A 15685-nucleotide genomic window follows, 5' to 3' on the forward strand; every position below is an offset into this window, starting at 1 on the left:
ATGTCACATCCTTCAAAATCCTGACAAAATGCATGTCCTTTAAGAAGCATCCAGTATTAACCTATAGCCATCCTGACCACTCCTCTTCACCCCATCATTATCCAGCATTTATAATGCTATTTTGGCTTTTACTGTGCTTAATTTTAGAGCTGACTTCAAGTTGTTTTATTTCAAGATGTTACCTAGATTGTCCACTGGCCCTTGATTGAAGATAACGATCCTATACAATGAAAATATCACTGAACTTGATACCTAGACTACAATTCAAAAGGCTCAGTTTGCTGCTAACAAACCAAGGGGCCATCTGTATTTCAAGCTGTTACTACAATAAAGATCTAGATGTTGTCTTGGTCTTCCAAATTTCTTTCAATTTGTGAAAAAATAACTTTTAAAACTATGTTATACTTTCCCAGTAAAGCTACTAGTCTACCGTTGCTCTGTTGCTAGATATGCAGTCACAATCTAGGTTACAATGAAAGAATCTAATTTCCTTGTGTTTACTATGATTGGTTACACCTTCTTTCTTGAAAATAGGGAAATGTCAGTACTGAGGTCTAGTATGTTTAATACATAATTGCTTCAAGCATTATGAAGTGCTTTTTTGACTTCTTTTATTTTTATTAATTTTTGAATTTAAATTAAAAACAACCTTATTTTAAGTACCAATCCCAGTTCCCTCTCCCTTCCATGCTCCCATTTTCCCCACCCATCCCTCATCCACTCCTCAGAGAGGGTGAGACCTCCTATGGGGGGTTCATCAAAGTTTTTATATCATTTGGGGCAGGACCTATGACCTCCCCTATGTATCTAGACTGAGAAAGTATTCCTCCATAGAGAATGGGGTAAATATTCTGTGGAATACTTTGAGTATTGGAATTAGCTCTGAGTATTGGAATTAGCTCTTCTTTGAATTTCTGGTAGAATTCTGCACTGAAGCCATCTGTGCCTGGGCTTTTTTTGGTTGGGAGACTTTTTTGATGACTGCTTCTATTTCTTTAAGGGTTATAGATCTGTTTAGATTGTTTATCTGTTCTTGATTTAGTTTTGACAAGTGATATCTATCCAGGAAATTGCCAATTTCCTTTATATTTTCGATTTTTGTAGAGTACCGATTTTCAAAGTATGCCCTGATGATTCTCTGGATTTCCTCAGTGTCCGTTGTTATGTCCCCATTTCATTTCTGATTTTGTTAATTAGCATTCTCTCTCTGTGTCTTTTGGTTAGTTTGGAAAGAGATTTGTCTATTTTGTTGATTTTCTCAAAGAACCAACTCATTGTTTCATTGAACATGAGAGAAGTTCCAAAGATTCCATACATACTATTGGCAGTTGGTGGCTAAGGGGTAGCAAGAGTCAGTTTTCTTTTGTAGTGTGGCAACTGATAGGTTCCCTGTGCCTCAGTGAAAAATCCGATACCCTCACTCAGTATATTTTGGGAAGCATTAATTGAACACATTGGGTTAATACACACACACACACACACACACACACACACACACACACACACAAGCTCATGGATATGGAGGGAGATGAGATGTGGTATCCTTTTTAGAACTAGAGGTGGTGAGTGAGTGGTGGATATGATCAAGGCACATTGTATACTTGTATAAAATTTTAAGAATAAAAGTATATATATATAATAGATAAACCAAAAGTAATAAGGAAAAAGAAAAGAGCTAGTAAAATGGTTCTCAACCTGTGAGTTGTGACCCCTTTGGGATCAAATAACCCCTTTACTAAGAGCATTAAAACCACAGGTTTATACATTATAATTCATATTACTAGCAAAACTACAGTTATCAAGTAGCAATAAAAATAATTTTTTTAATTTTATTTTCCAGTTTAAATTTAGATAAGAAACGAGGTTGCTTCACAAGTCAGTTCCAGGTCCCTCTCCCATTCCCTCTCCTCCTCCCGTGCCCTCCCCTCAACCCCCCCAATAAAAATAATTTTATGGTTGGGGGTCAACACAACATGAGGAACTGTATTAAAGGGCCACAGCATTAGGAAAACTGAGAACCACCGAGCCAGGGGAGTTGCCTCAGCCAGAAAAATGCTGACCATGCAATCACCTTAGAAGAGAGAAGAAGGCAAGAATCAATCTCTTAAAGTTGTCCTCTGGATTTTACATATGTGCCATGTACCCATATAGAGAATAATAATAATAATAAACATTTCAAATAGAGCTAACAGAATGTCCTAATGAATTGAAACAGAAGTTGGAAATCTCATAGCCACTATCAAAATTTAAAAACCAAATAGGACAATGATATGTTAGAATTACAGTTATAATGATGTAATATGAGAATATGAATAATAGTTAACACATGGCTCTTGCTGTATACCAGTAGCTATCTTAATTTAGTCCTCTTTTATATAGATAAAGAAATTAAAGACAAAAATGTAGTAATCTCTTTAAAGTTCACATAGCTAATGTGTAGAGTTAAGAGTTAAATCCAAACAGTTTTGTTGCAAAAATCTGTGCTATATTGTTTGTTCACAGTTTAACACTAATACAGCTACATGTAAAGACAGAAATTCCCCATAGCCCATTATTTTATGAAAGTATTTTCAATTGTGAGTTCAACATTTCATTGCCCTTGCCATGAATTTCATTGGCCTGTTAGTAATGTATTTTTCAAAGTACAAGATGAAGTGTTATCAATACAACCAGCCAGGGTAAGCCTAATGGCATGTTGAATAAATAATGTCCTCCGGAAGCATCAGAATTGTTCCAGTGTGTATTTAGAGAAAGCAATGAAATGTAACTAACCATTATGGAAGAAACATTACTATTTCATGTACCAGTTTTCCTTCATATCCTAAAGGAAATCAGTGAGGAGTTTTCAAATTTATCAGCCCTTAGATGCTTTGGAAGAGCAGATAAAAGCTATTGTGTCCAATCTGTATATTCAGAGTTAATTGGTTAGTATACAAATTAAGAAACACATATATATACATACATACATACACACACATATATTTATCTTGTATATACATATATATTTTAACACATGGTTCAAAGAAGTTCTAAATGTATGTCAGAGGAATTACAAATACAAGAATGAAATTACAGTGAGCATCATATGTTATATTCCTCCTAGGAAGGTTAGTATGAGTGAACACTGATCAAATGATAGCAAAGACAGATAATTTAGACTTATCTACTCTTGCATATGTATGATAATTAATAGAAAAATAGAGATGATTCACTTCTCTGGTCAAAATTCAGTTGGCATATTGTTTTAACTTCTAGACACCATTCTAAGTAGCTGCATTTCAGCTTGGGAAATGTTCAAGAGAAAGGGATCAAGAAAAATATCCTTGACATCTTACAAGGTAATCATAAGCATGATGACTACCAATTATCCAGTACTAACGTCATTTTACATGTGTTAATGTACTAAATCATCACAACAAGAACAAGAATATTCTCTGAACCTGAGAGAAGATCATGATATGTTCAAGTTCATATAGTTATTATAAGCAGACTTAATATTTAAACACACATCTGAATAATTCCACTATACCACATTTGACTTCAATGAGAAAAAAAAAAGATTGTTCATCCATGCGCTCTTACATAGGTTATTTCATTGAATCCTCGCAATAATGCAATCAAATATCATTGCTACTATATTTATTTCACAGGTAATAAAATAGTAGATAAGAGGGGTTTAGAGCTTAACAAAGGACACATAACTAGCAAGTGGCATTTGTCAAATATTAGGGACATTACAGATGTTTATTCTACAGCATCTTTTAAATTTGGACATTTTAAGAAACACCTATGAGATATTGGGATCTTCAATCTTCAAAATTGTAATATCAATGCATTATGGTTTATATATGAATCATTTCCATGACTACACTCATACTATTTTGTACCTACTGGATGCTTAGAGGTATACACTAAACTGAACCTGTAGGGATACTAGACAACATGTATTATTATTCTGCCTTTTCTCATTTTACACTCTACTTTCTGTATTTTTTACCTTATATAAAATTCAAACCAGTTCAAAAGTTGCTTTCCTTTACCTCAGGTCTTCGGTGACCATTTTACTCTTCTTCAACTCACCTACCTTTCACATACATGAACACACACACACACACACACACACACACACACACACATGCGACTTCTGAAGTTCCTTTACTCTTATATGTTATTATGTTGCTGTTGTTCTTAATAATCAATTGTTTCTTCTTATTCACTCTGTTTTTCACTGACAAATTAATCAGTACCCATTTCATACCAAGAAACTAAGATGTTGAGATTTGCTGATGGCCATGAATGATACAGCAATGTTATTCTTAGAGCTATAATAAATTTACCATCTTTTTTTTGACCTACCTTCTCCACTCTCTACCTAGTCAACTACTTTTGATGCACTACTGTGAAACACTTTAGGCACTCTCAGAAGAGAGTTTGAATTGTGTTCAAGTGGGCAAATCTTCCATCTCATGAAGAAATCCCAGAGAGTTGGACATCCATTTAATTAGTATGTCCACAGTGCAACTTTATTTACCCACTCTCCTCGCAGTCTATCATGTCCTAATATCTTGGTTAGGAAGATATATTGTTGAAATTTCATTGGATGTAGCGTCCAAGGCATGTCTAGAAGACACTAGCTAGCAGTAGATGTCTTTCTGCTCCCTGTTCCAGGATTTTCCTTGAGCTTTAGGTATAGGGGTAACAGACGTCTCACCTAGGGTTAGGCCCCCTACAGTCACTTAGTCTCTGCATTTTAGCCAGGTGTGGACCTTTGTGGTAGTTCCTATCTTCCACAAAAGGAAGCTTCTATGGGGTTTTCAAATCTGGCCTGGATAAAAACCAGAGGGGACTTTACATGCCCTAAATATTTTAGGATGTTAACTGGATGTAAAAGTGTCTTTGCTTATTAAGTCCAGCTACATTTTCAATTCTGGAAATGATAAAATGCTTTCAGGCACGTTATCGTGCTAAATTTCTAAACATCCAGTATTTATTTGATTTTGACTTTTACTTTTAGTGACATCTTATATAAGCATTAAGCCATCAGGTGGCCACTCAGTCAGGAAGTACAAATGATAAAATGGTTCACTCAAATACCCCTGCCCACTTTCCTTAGGAGAGAACAGTCAGGAATATAGCATAGGTCTTCATAGGTCTGGTATTTGACCCCTTCCCCCATAGCATTTAAAGCATTTGGAGGATGTAAGGGATTATATGAACTCAAGATATAAATTCATTATTGAGTCAAGTACTAAAGTTCATATCACAGGCAACTTGATTTTAAGCTACTAGCATCTTAGGAAGACATAGTTCTTTGCACATTCAATCACTCTTTGTCCTAATACCCTTTACAAAGTCATTTCCTTCCTAATTAAATTAATCACAAATGCATTGTTTCTGACTACGGTCTACCTATTTAGGCAGTTCAAAAAAACTGTCATTGGTGAAGGGAAGAAGACAGCAAGTACTTTAATGAATTTCTTTAAAAGGAAACTTTGTTTGAGAAGTAATTGTGTGTGTTTTTTCCTTCCCAGCTATTACTTTTCTGCTTTTAAATCTTAATGTCTCATCTGGATGAACACCTTATCACAAGCCAACAGGGGAAGGCGGTGTTTGTATTTGTATTTGCATTTATATGGCATTTTCATACAGTGTATCTCACACTGCTGACAGAGCAATGAATCACAGGCCTGGAGCACCCTCTCTACATGCATCATGGGAGCAGCCATCTTCCACATGCTCTATAGCGGCAAACTAATTAATCTTTCTAAATTTTAATTCTTAAGAATGATGCTGTGGCCAGGGAAGCATGAGAATAGTGTGCATGTCTGGCTGGAGGTTTTTCACAAATTGCAGGAAGTCAGAAATAAGAGGAGAGCATCATAAGGTAACCATGTGCCTCCCCCCACAAACTGTCACTTGTCATGACAGTTACTGGGTGGAATCCTGGAATAAACAAGCCATTTCGGCTTTTATAAGCTATTGATACAGAAGAGGCAAGCACATAGATCTCACCCAAAATTATTACCAAATCGCCTCCCAGAATAGAGCTTAGCATATGCTTCTTTTTAAAATAATTTTCATTCGTTAGATACTATTACCTTTTCTACAAGTTACCTTAGCATCAAAATCATTAATAAGAGGCCATTGGGAATTCAGTTCAGAGGAAACCTGGATACATTACAATACTTTAGGTTCATGAGTAACAAAGTGCTCCAAATAGAACTGACTACAATATCAACTTCCTTTGCATCACAGAGCAACACTCTTTCCCAATCCCAAGTGTCCAATCACAGGTTGCTACTAAGCTAGATGGTTCAGGCCAACTTGAATAAATCACACATTGTTACTATGCAACTGACAAATGAGACATGTATACATTTCAACATGTACAAGATAATAATGCTTTGATGAAGAATTTACTGTGGTCATATATAAGGATAAGTGTTCAACAATCTCCCAGACACACTCTTGAGTATCATAGGGGAAGTGGCCTGGGGATTCTTTTGAACTGCCAACAAGATTCAACTTTGCAGTAATTAAGAAACTACTGATCACGATCTTTATGGCAGGTCCCATAGGTTTTCACTTCCCCAGAAAGGGCATAATGTTGCAGAGTTTATTGAAATGAATAATGAGTTACACATGTTCTAAACTTCAAGGCCATGCTAACCCCTCCACACCCCTCCCTCAACCATTGCCTTGTTGCAGATAACCTGTCTACAGTCTCTGCTAAGGATACAGGATTAAAACAAGGTCTTGATATGAGTCCTACAGTGTAGGCTATGAAACAGCTCTGGGTGGGTACATTATTAAACTCTCAGGCACAGTGCAAAGATTATAAAATGATCTTTGGAGCTTGTGGATGTCATTTAAATTAGAGTTCATGATAGGAAAACAAATGGCTGGTTGAGATAATAGGGGCTTGTGTGATATTCTGAATCCCTCAGTCTTTACTTTTAGCCAATTAAAATTAATTCCTTCAGCCTCACAGCCTGGAAATCCCAGGTTCCCAGACATGTCAAGTTGTGGTTCAATTTTGAGACAGAGGCAATTCCTCAAGAAACCCCAGCCTGACACAATCAAATAAGCCTTGTCAAAGTCCACCTAATCAAAAGCCCCACACTTAATCACATCAGCTTCTTTAGCTCAAACTAGACAGGGTCCCATCAGGGGCTGGGAACTCTCAGTCAATGCTGCCTGTTATTCAAATGATTTGAGCTGCAGCAGTGCAGGCCTACATCCAGGTTATGGAAAATCAGCTGCAGCTAATTAAAAGGAGTGTGCAGACTCACATGAGAGTTCCAGCCTCTTCTCTTGGCCAGGTACAGAATGTAATGCGTCTCCAATCATTGCACTGCACCAGGGACCTGGGCTAGAGGATTAATGAGACTGGGAAATCTGGAAAGCCACTGAGTAAAAGCAAAAGTAAAGTGTGTAGCACAGGGAAAAGATGGAGCAAGGGAGGGAGCTTAACGAAACACCCTCTCCATTCACACACCGGTGTGGAAATTGACAGGCTGTGCTTCCATGGTACTGGTGCTGCTTCAGCTCCAGCACCTACCACTTTCTGGAACATTCGACTTAGTGAGTTATGGTTTCTACCTGCACAGTGCTGTTATGCAGGGCATTATTAGAACTCCAGCAGAAACTGACAACTCAAGAGCCTTTTGCTATAACTGTTTTCTTTCCTGGTTTTCTTTGGATAATTTCCCCCACAGCATTCGTTTTGGTTAACAATCCCTGCTTACCTCCTCTATGTCTCCACACCCATTTCTGCTTAGAATCCTATCTTAAGTGTTCACATTCTTTTCATATCAAATATGATCTCAAAAAGTCTCCTGTAAGGCAATTTCCAACAAATGACCCTTTTCTAGGTTCCTGTCTTCTGTGGGCACTCCAAGTTCAACACAAAAATCTAAACATTAAAGGCTATAACCCACACATAAGGAGATCACATAGCATTTTATTTCTGACTCTGAGACACTTAGCTCAACATACTTTTTCCAGTTCCATCCACTTACATACAAATTTCATTTTCAATACAGTTGAATAAAATTATATTGTGTACATGTAACACAATTTCATTATCCATTCTTTATTGATATATGGGTTGATTCCATTGCCAGTTATTGTGAACAGAGCAGAAATGAACATGGTTGAGCAAGTGTCCTGGAATAGGATATAGAGTCCTTTAAGTATATGCCCTGAGTGGTATCACTGGTTAAACATGGCAGCTCTATTTCTAAGTTTTAGAAAAACTTCCAGAGTGATTTACATAGTGGTTAAACCAGATTCCAAAGCAGAGAAAAATCAGATTATAATCCTGACAACAATTGGGCCAAGAAGAGTGATGTGAGGGGTGGTATGCAGTAGATTCTGAAACTTAGCAAATGTTTAAATCCTTTATACATCACTTTTGTACTAAGTGGTTTCTAACAGTTCCTTCATGCCACTGAACTCATGGTTTTTGTGTGCATAATATGTATGCTATAATATAATATGATATAATAGAAAGTATGTAAAGTGCTTCTAAATGTATCATGAGACAAGGATGAATATAAGTGTATTGATATTAGAAGAAATGAGAGAAAGTGAGAGAGGGAGAGATCCCCCAGTGTAGCACAGTACAGAAATTTTTAAACAAACTACAAGTTTTTTCCTTTATCAAGTAACACATTTCAGGCAGAATATAATGGAAAGAGAGTCCAAATAATAGCATGGGTGGCTTAGTCAAACCCACTCACTGAGACTATCATTCCAAGTTCACCTCTTATCAATACTGGATAAATAATATCATCTTTTAATAGTGTCTAGAAAGTTATGTCAGAAGCCATAGTATATATTTTTGTTATCTGTCTCCCCTTAAAATACTACATGATTGCATAAGAGAGAATGTTTCATTGCTATATTCCATTTCCTATAGCAAAATGAGACATAGAGAAATATTCAATATATTGAATAAATGATAAAGCCAATTGTTAGCATGCTTCTTTTCATACAAAGCTGATCACCATGAAAATCTGTTTCTAAGTAGAAATATTTTAAATATCCATTAACACTTCAGAGGCTCCCTGTAGTGAATCTTTAGCTTTCATTTGTTCATTCAGCAAATGTTTATTGAGTGTCTGTAATGTTCCAGGTTCTACTGTCAGATACAAAATATTAGTGCTAAAGACATAAGTAATCCTATCTTCATGGAGCTTAAAATTAACTTATAAGTCAACAGTTTAAAAGAGGAACTTCTTGCACAGAATGACAGTTAATCAAGAAATTCTTGTCTGTTCAAAGTGCTCAGAATAAGATATGGTTGCATGTTCACTCCTCAAGGAAACAGTATCACCTCCCTGCCAACATCTTCAAATCTGGATCCTTCAATATTCCTTCTTGGATAGAGGGTATGGGGCCCATCTCTTCCTTTCTAAGAGGCTAATGACTGTTGAAGTCTTGTGTATCATTTTACGTGATTGTGCACCCACTCAGGGTAAAAGAGGTTTGGAGGGAAAAGAAAGAGTTTAACAAAGGGTATTTATTGGTAGTGCATATAATCACAAAACATTGTACATATCTTTGGAAATGTCCAAAAATAAAGAAAAATATAGAAAAGCATTTCGTCTGATCAGTATGAATGTCTGTGTGAAATATTTCAATTGTCATATGTTTTCTTAAAGAAAATTCAAATAACCACAGATAATGATACTTGCCTTTGACCTTTGAATCTGAGATAACTAGTTCTGCATCAGTCAGTGGGTTGAAGGCACTGAGGGCATAAGTACAGTTTCTAGTTATTAATGCAGAACTTCTCTGGACACACAAACTCACATTGCAACATAACACTTTGCATTGAAAATTTCCCCTACTGCATTATTCACTGGATACTCCAGTCTCATAAGAACATGTAAATGTCTTTATTAAATCACACATATCCAGTATCCCACACCAAAGATGGTTAAGGAGTAGAAAAATTCAGTAAGTTATTATCAGGACCTGAGACTGAAGTCTTCAGTGTAGTGTTCTCTTGATGGAACTGTATCTACATATATACAAAATTAAAGCTGTGTTTCACATGTGATACATAACATGCATGTCTTTTCAGCTGGGCTTCTTTTGATTACAATAATGACTTCCAGTTCCATTCTTTTAATAATGTCTGACACTTTGACTTCTTATCATTCTTCCTTCTCTCACTCTTTTGAGTCTTTTGTAATCAATTTGAGTATGCAATAGACAGTTCAGGACAATCACTGTGCATCAGGGTCCTTAAAATAATCACCATATGTGAAACACAGTTTGCAAGACAATTTGGGCCACTAGTAACAAGATACCACAAACTTGATAAATCATAAGTTTATTTCTCAGTGTTCTTCAAAGTCTAATATCCATGTGCCAAAACCCATAGTGTGTGGCAAGTACCTGTTTAATCATAGATAGTGCCTTTTGCTGGGTTTTTGCGTGGTACAAAAGTCAAATGAAACCAGTTATCTTGAGTCTTTTCTTGGTTACTTTAATTTCCTACTGTCCTACAAAGTACAACAGCCAAAAAATTTATTGGGGATCTCAGTCCCAGAGTGTTAATATCCATGATCATCATGATTGGGAAAATGACAGCAGGCAGGAAGGCATAGTGTGCTGAAGCAATATCTGAGAGCTTACATCTGATGTACAAGCACAAGGCAGAGAGAGAATTAACTAGGAATGGTGTATACTTTTTCAGCCTCAAAGCTCACTCACAGTGACACACCTTCTCCAACAAGGCAAGACTTCCTAATACTTCCCAAACAGTTTCACCAACTGGGGACCAAACACTTGAACATATGGGACCATTTTTATTCAAAACCATCACAAGCCTCTATTACAAAGGTACTTGCAATACTATTCTTTTACTTTAATAACTACTTTTCTCTTACTGTGTCAAAACTCATGAGATGAGTTATAAAATAAATAATTTATTTTGGCCTACTTTTCCAGAGTGATTAAGAGTCCATGAAGTAATCATGGTGGAAAAAGCAAGAAACTGGGGATTCACATCTTGAAACACAAGCATGAAATAGAGAGAGATAATCATCCATGGTGTTAATCTCCAAACTCTCAAAGTCTATCCCAAGGAACATGCTTCCTCTAGCAAGTCCACACCTCCTAAATATCCTCAAACTGTACCACCAACTGGAGACCATATGTTCAAATATATTAGCCTATGGCAGACATTATCATTCAAGCCACCATGGGTATTAATACCATTCTTGATGGTTCTAGACTCTTTAATTATTTCCTGAAAGTATTAATTCTTGTAGCTATCACTTTAGTGCATAGGACTTTAACACTCAAATTTGATGGTTGTGTAAAAGCTGAGGCTACATATTTATAGATTCCACAGATAAGGATGCAATATGTGATCATAATTCAACCTAAGACAGTATCCATTAGACATTTCTCATGTAGCTGGTCCCTACAACTTTCTTTTCTCTTGGCATTTTTCCTTTGGTTTTTGAATATTAAAAAATCACACCTTTACATAAATTACTCTTCTTGGTTCTCTGTATTCATTAATTTCTATGCCTCATATACTTGAAACTACCAGACATTGTGAAAGATGAAACCATATATGATGCCTTTGCTCCTATTACATTTTTTATGTCACTCATCATACCTTCATGGCATTTCTTCTTAGTTCTTTTATTCTGCATTTTCCTTCATCTAACATGAGCTGAACTTTAGCCTTAATCTTGGGTTTTCTTTTGTTTTTTTTTTTGTTTTGTTTTTTTTTTTTGCAAAAATGTTTATTCTATTAATCCACTGCATTCATAGGGTGTTAACACTTTAAATGTTTATCATTTCTAAGTAAATGAGAATAAACACTTTATTATAGATGTAGCTAATGATCATTAATACTTTTTAATGGATATAAAGTTCTCCCAAATTTTAGTACAGGTAGTTTTATTGTATGTTTCATCTAGTAGATGATTAAAAAATAGTATGTAGAACTAATCATTTCCAACTGAGCAAATATACCATGTTATCAACCCACCAAACCAAAAGCACTTGCCAAGTGGAATAAATTACAAAGAAATAATAATTCTGGGTTACACGAATCGTGCAGTGTTTTCAAAGCTCTTAAGAATTACCCACTAACACAAATCTCTGACACTTAAGAGCTGGAATATCAGTTTCACAGTAATGTAATTTTAACTTGGGTTTTCTAATCTTCTCTTTATATATTCATTCCTATGCAGGCATCAATGGATGTTAATAGATTCCCTTGATATATTCAAATACCTAGTAGTTATTGAATACCTATTCTGTATCTCATGCTTTTTGTAGATATTTGAGGGGTTGGATCATCAGTTTACTGGCACTTGAGTCTGATGTATTAGGGATGTATTCATTTCTCTATACCTTCACTGCCACTATCATCAGTTAAGCTCATAAAAGAACTTAATTTCTAGTTTTCCCAGCCTCTTGTATTGGCCCAGCCAAATTCATCTAATACTCAGAACTAAAAGTGAATTTTATAAAATTAAATAATTGTGTGTGATGGGGGAAGTCCTTCTGTGCTTGTTTTTATTATTGGTTGATAAATAAAGCACTGTTGGTTATCAAGGAAGCAAGACAGGTGGGACTAGGAGTCAAGAAGGATTCTGGCAAGTGTAGTTAAGAGTGAAGAGTCTCCATGTGATCACAGGAGGAGATGACACATGAATCTGAAATTCTCAGTAAGATAAGACCTTATAGAAATACATATTAGTAGTCATGGGTTAATACTTAAGACAGAACTAGCCAATGATAAGCCCTGTACATTGGCCGACAGCATTGCCACAAATAGAATCTTCATGTGATATTTTGGGGGCTAAAGTGGTGATGGGACCCAGATAAGGATCCCATAACACATATGACACTTCTTTTTAAAAATTCTTGTGTCCCCCTGTTATTCTCAGGATAATGGTCATGCCGCTTGGTGTGACATAAAAAGCCCATCATATTCTGGACCCTGTTTTTCTTTTCATTTCTTTTATTGTCTACATTTACTTACTCATATAGTCCGTGTTCCAGCTACACCAAATAAATTTTTATCCTCTAAAAGTGTTTAAGGTATTTGTATATTCTCTTGCTTATGCCAAAAGCATCTATCTCCTTCAATCTATATTTCTACACACTTCTATGTCTCATGCGCATGCGCATGCACACACACACACACACACACACTTCACTACTTAGTCTTTAGGGCATTATTTTGGAGAAGTCTTTGCTTAGAAAAGTCATCTGAATATTCAGATATAGATATACTATTCCTGTCTTTTATTTTTCCTGTCAGTAGAAATAGTAACTTTATATGGCAACATTGCAAAGTCCATTTAGTTTTCTCTCTCCTTTCCTATCTGCAATACTTCTTGTGAGGTGAATGTATATTTTAGCCTTTATTACATCAAAGAAGCTAGCACAATGCCTAGCAGAATAGAACAGATGTTAAGGAAATATTTGGTGTATAAATGAGTGGATGAAGGAATTAAATTGTGACATAGAACAAAGATCACAGTAAATTAGCCTAAAGAAAGACAGTATTTCCAACCATTCTATCTCTATATTCTCCCTGTAACAATACAAAAGAATGTATCACTTCCAACCAAGTCTGAAATGGCCAATCCTATATCTTCACTCAACATCTTTTTATGATCAATGAGTTTTGTGACAAAAGTCATCATGTGAAAGAGAACAGGAGTTATTTCCAACTTGAATTTAAATTGCACAGGGTAGAGAATTGATAGCTTGTCTGCTGTTATTGATACCATCACAACAATTTGTTTATCACATAAGGAAAGCAGAGTAAACAGAGCTCCAATGGGATGAGATTTCTGCCACAATAATTTTTCATGACGCTATGGATGAAGAGGGACTAGTGTCAAATATTGTAACCTGAGAAGTGGGTAGAATCTTGAAAAGACAGGACTTGCATTTTGAAAGCATTCAGTGCTTGGGATACGCCTGAGACATCTAATGTTCCTTGCAGTGAATGAGTTTGGCAGCAAAGCCAAATGTGGTTTTGGATTTGATTCGTAAGATCAAGATGTTTAAGATGATACTTCTTCCAAGTAAATGAAAAAGTATAGAGAAAAGGTATGGATCAGAATATTCCTTGGAAGATTCGACTACCTCTTGAGGATACATGTGAACCAAGGATATCTACAGTTTGATTTAACCCTCATAATTAATAAATCTGTCCACACTCTATAGATGAAATAGTAGTTTGAATCCAGCTTTATTAAATACTAGAAATTCAGCTCATTGGTAATGAAAATAATCATAAGTCATTGGAGGAAGATGAGAGTACTGACCTTTTAATTAAAGATCACCAGTCGCTAGCAAAACTGTACTAAAAATTCATAGAGCAACATGACCTTTAAATATATTCACTAAGAATTTAAAATGGGTAAGTGTATGTGTGTGTATGTGTGTGTGTGGGAGAGAGAGAGAGAGGGAAAAGAAATCCGAAATCCATCCTCATAGTACTGAAAAGATGTCTGATCCCAAGTAATATAAACAAATCAGCACAATTCTCATCAATGTTAAGATAAGGAAAGAGGTTGGACACATAATTTTTTAAAAACTTTAACAAAATAGTCGATGTGCAAAGTTAGGTTATTTTTGTTGTTCTTATAAATACTTATGATCATTTTTATAATCATAAAGACTAACTTTTCAAAGTAACTCTTCATCTATTACTTTACTATTTTTTAGCTTTTGTTTTTAATTTGTTTTATAAATCATGAACAGCAAGTGGAAATCTTATTTATAACTCATATGGTAGCAAGGAAAGGAAGAGTAAATAGAACAAGCTTATACAAAAATGGGTGATGGGGAACACTCCTCCACTGCTGGTGGGAGTGCCAACTCATACAGCCACTTTGGAAATCAGTATGGAGATTCCTCAGGAAAATGGGAATAAGCCTACCACAATACCCAGCAACTCCACTCTTAGGCATATATCCAAAAGATTCACATTCATACAACAAGGTCATCTGTTCCACTATGTTCATAGCATCATTATTTGTAATAGCCAGAACTTGGAAGCAACCTAGATACCCCTCAACTGAAGAGTGGATAGAGAAAATGTGGTATATTTACACAATAGAGTGCTACTCAGCAGAAAAAAATGGAATCCTGAAATTTGCAGGCAAATGGATGGCACTAGAAGAAACCATCCTGAGTGAGGTAACCCAGTCACAAAAAGAGAAACATGGCATGTACTATCTCATATATGGATTTTAGAAATAGATCTGGGGAGTGCCATCCTAGAATCCCATGGCCAGAGAGTCTGAGAAACAAAACCTTCATTCATTGACTGCAGACTCCCACAGCAAAAACTCTGAGAGGAACTCAAGGAATCCAGTGACAGAGAGGGAGGACTGATGAGCAAAGTGGTTAAGATTGGGCTGGTTTAACCCCCAGAAACAGCTGACCTGACAAGGGTTAGCTCTTGAGTCCCAGACTTATGGCTGGGAAGCATGGGGTTGATCAAGACCCCCTGGACATAGGTGCCAGTGAGGAGGCCAAGGTAATCCATTGGGCCTTGTGTGGTAGATCAGTATTTATCCAGGGTATACAAATGGACTTTGGGTGCCCATCCAACAATAAGAGATGCACTCTCACCCTGGATTCTTGGCGGAGGGTCTAGACCCTGCCCTGGATGAAATGA

Source organism: Mesocricetus auratus, unplaced genomic scaffold (assembly GCF_017639785.1).
Source record: "Mesocricetus auratus isolate SY011 unplaced genomic scaffold, BCM_Maur_2.0 Super-Scaffold_100003, whole genome shotgun sequence".
Classification (NCBI taxonomy): Eukaryota; Metazoa; Chordata; class Mammalia; order Rodentia; family Cricetidae; genus Mesocricetus; species Mesocricetus auratus.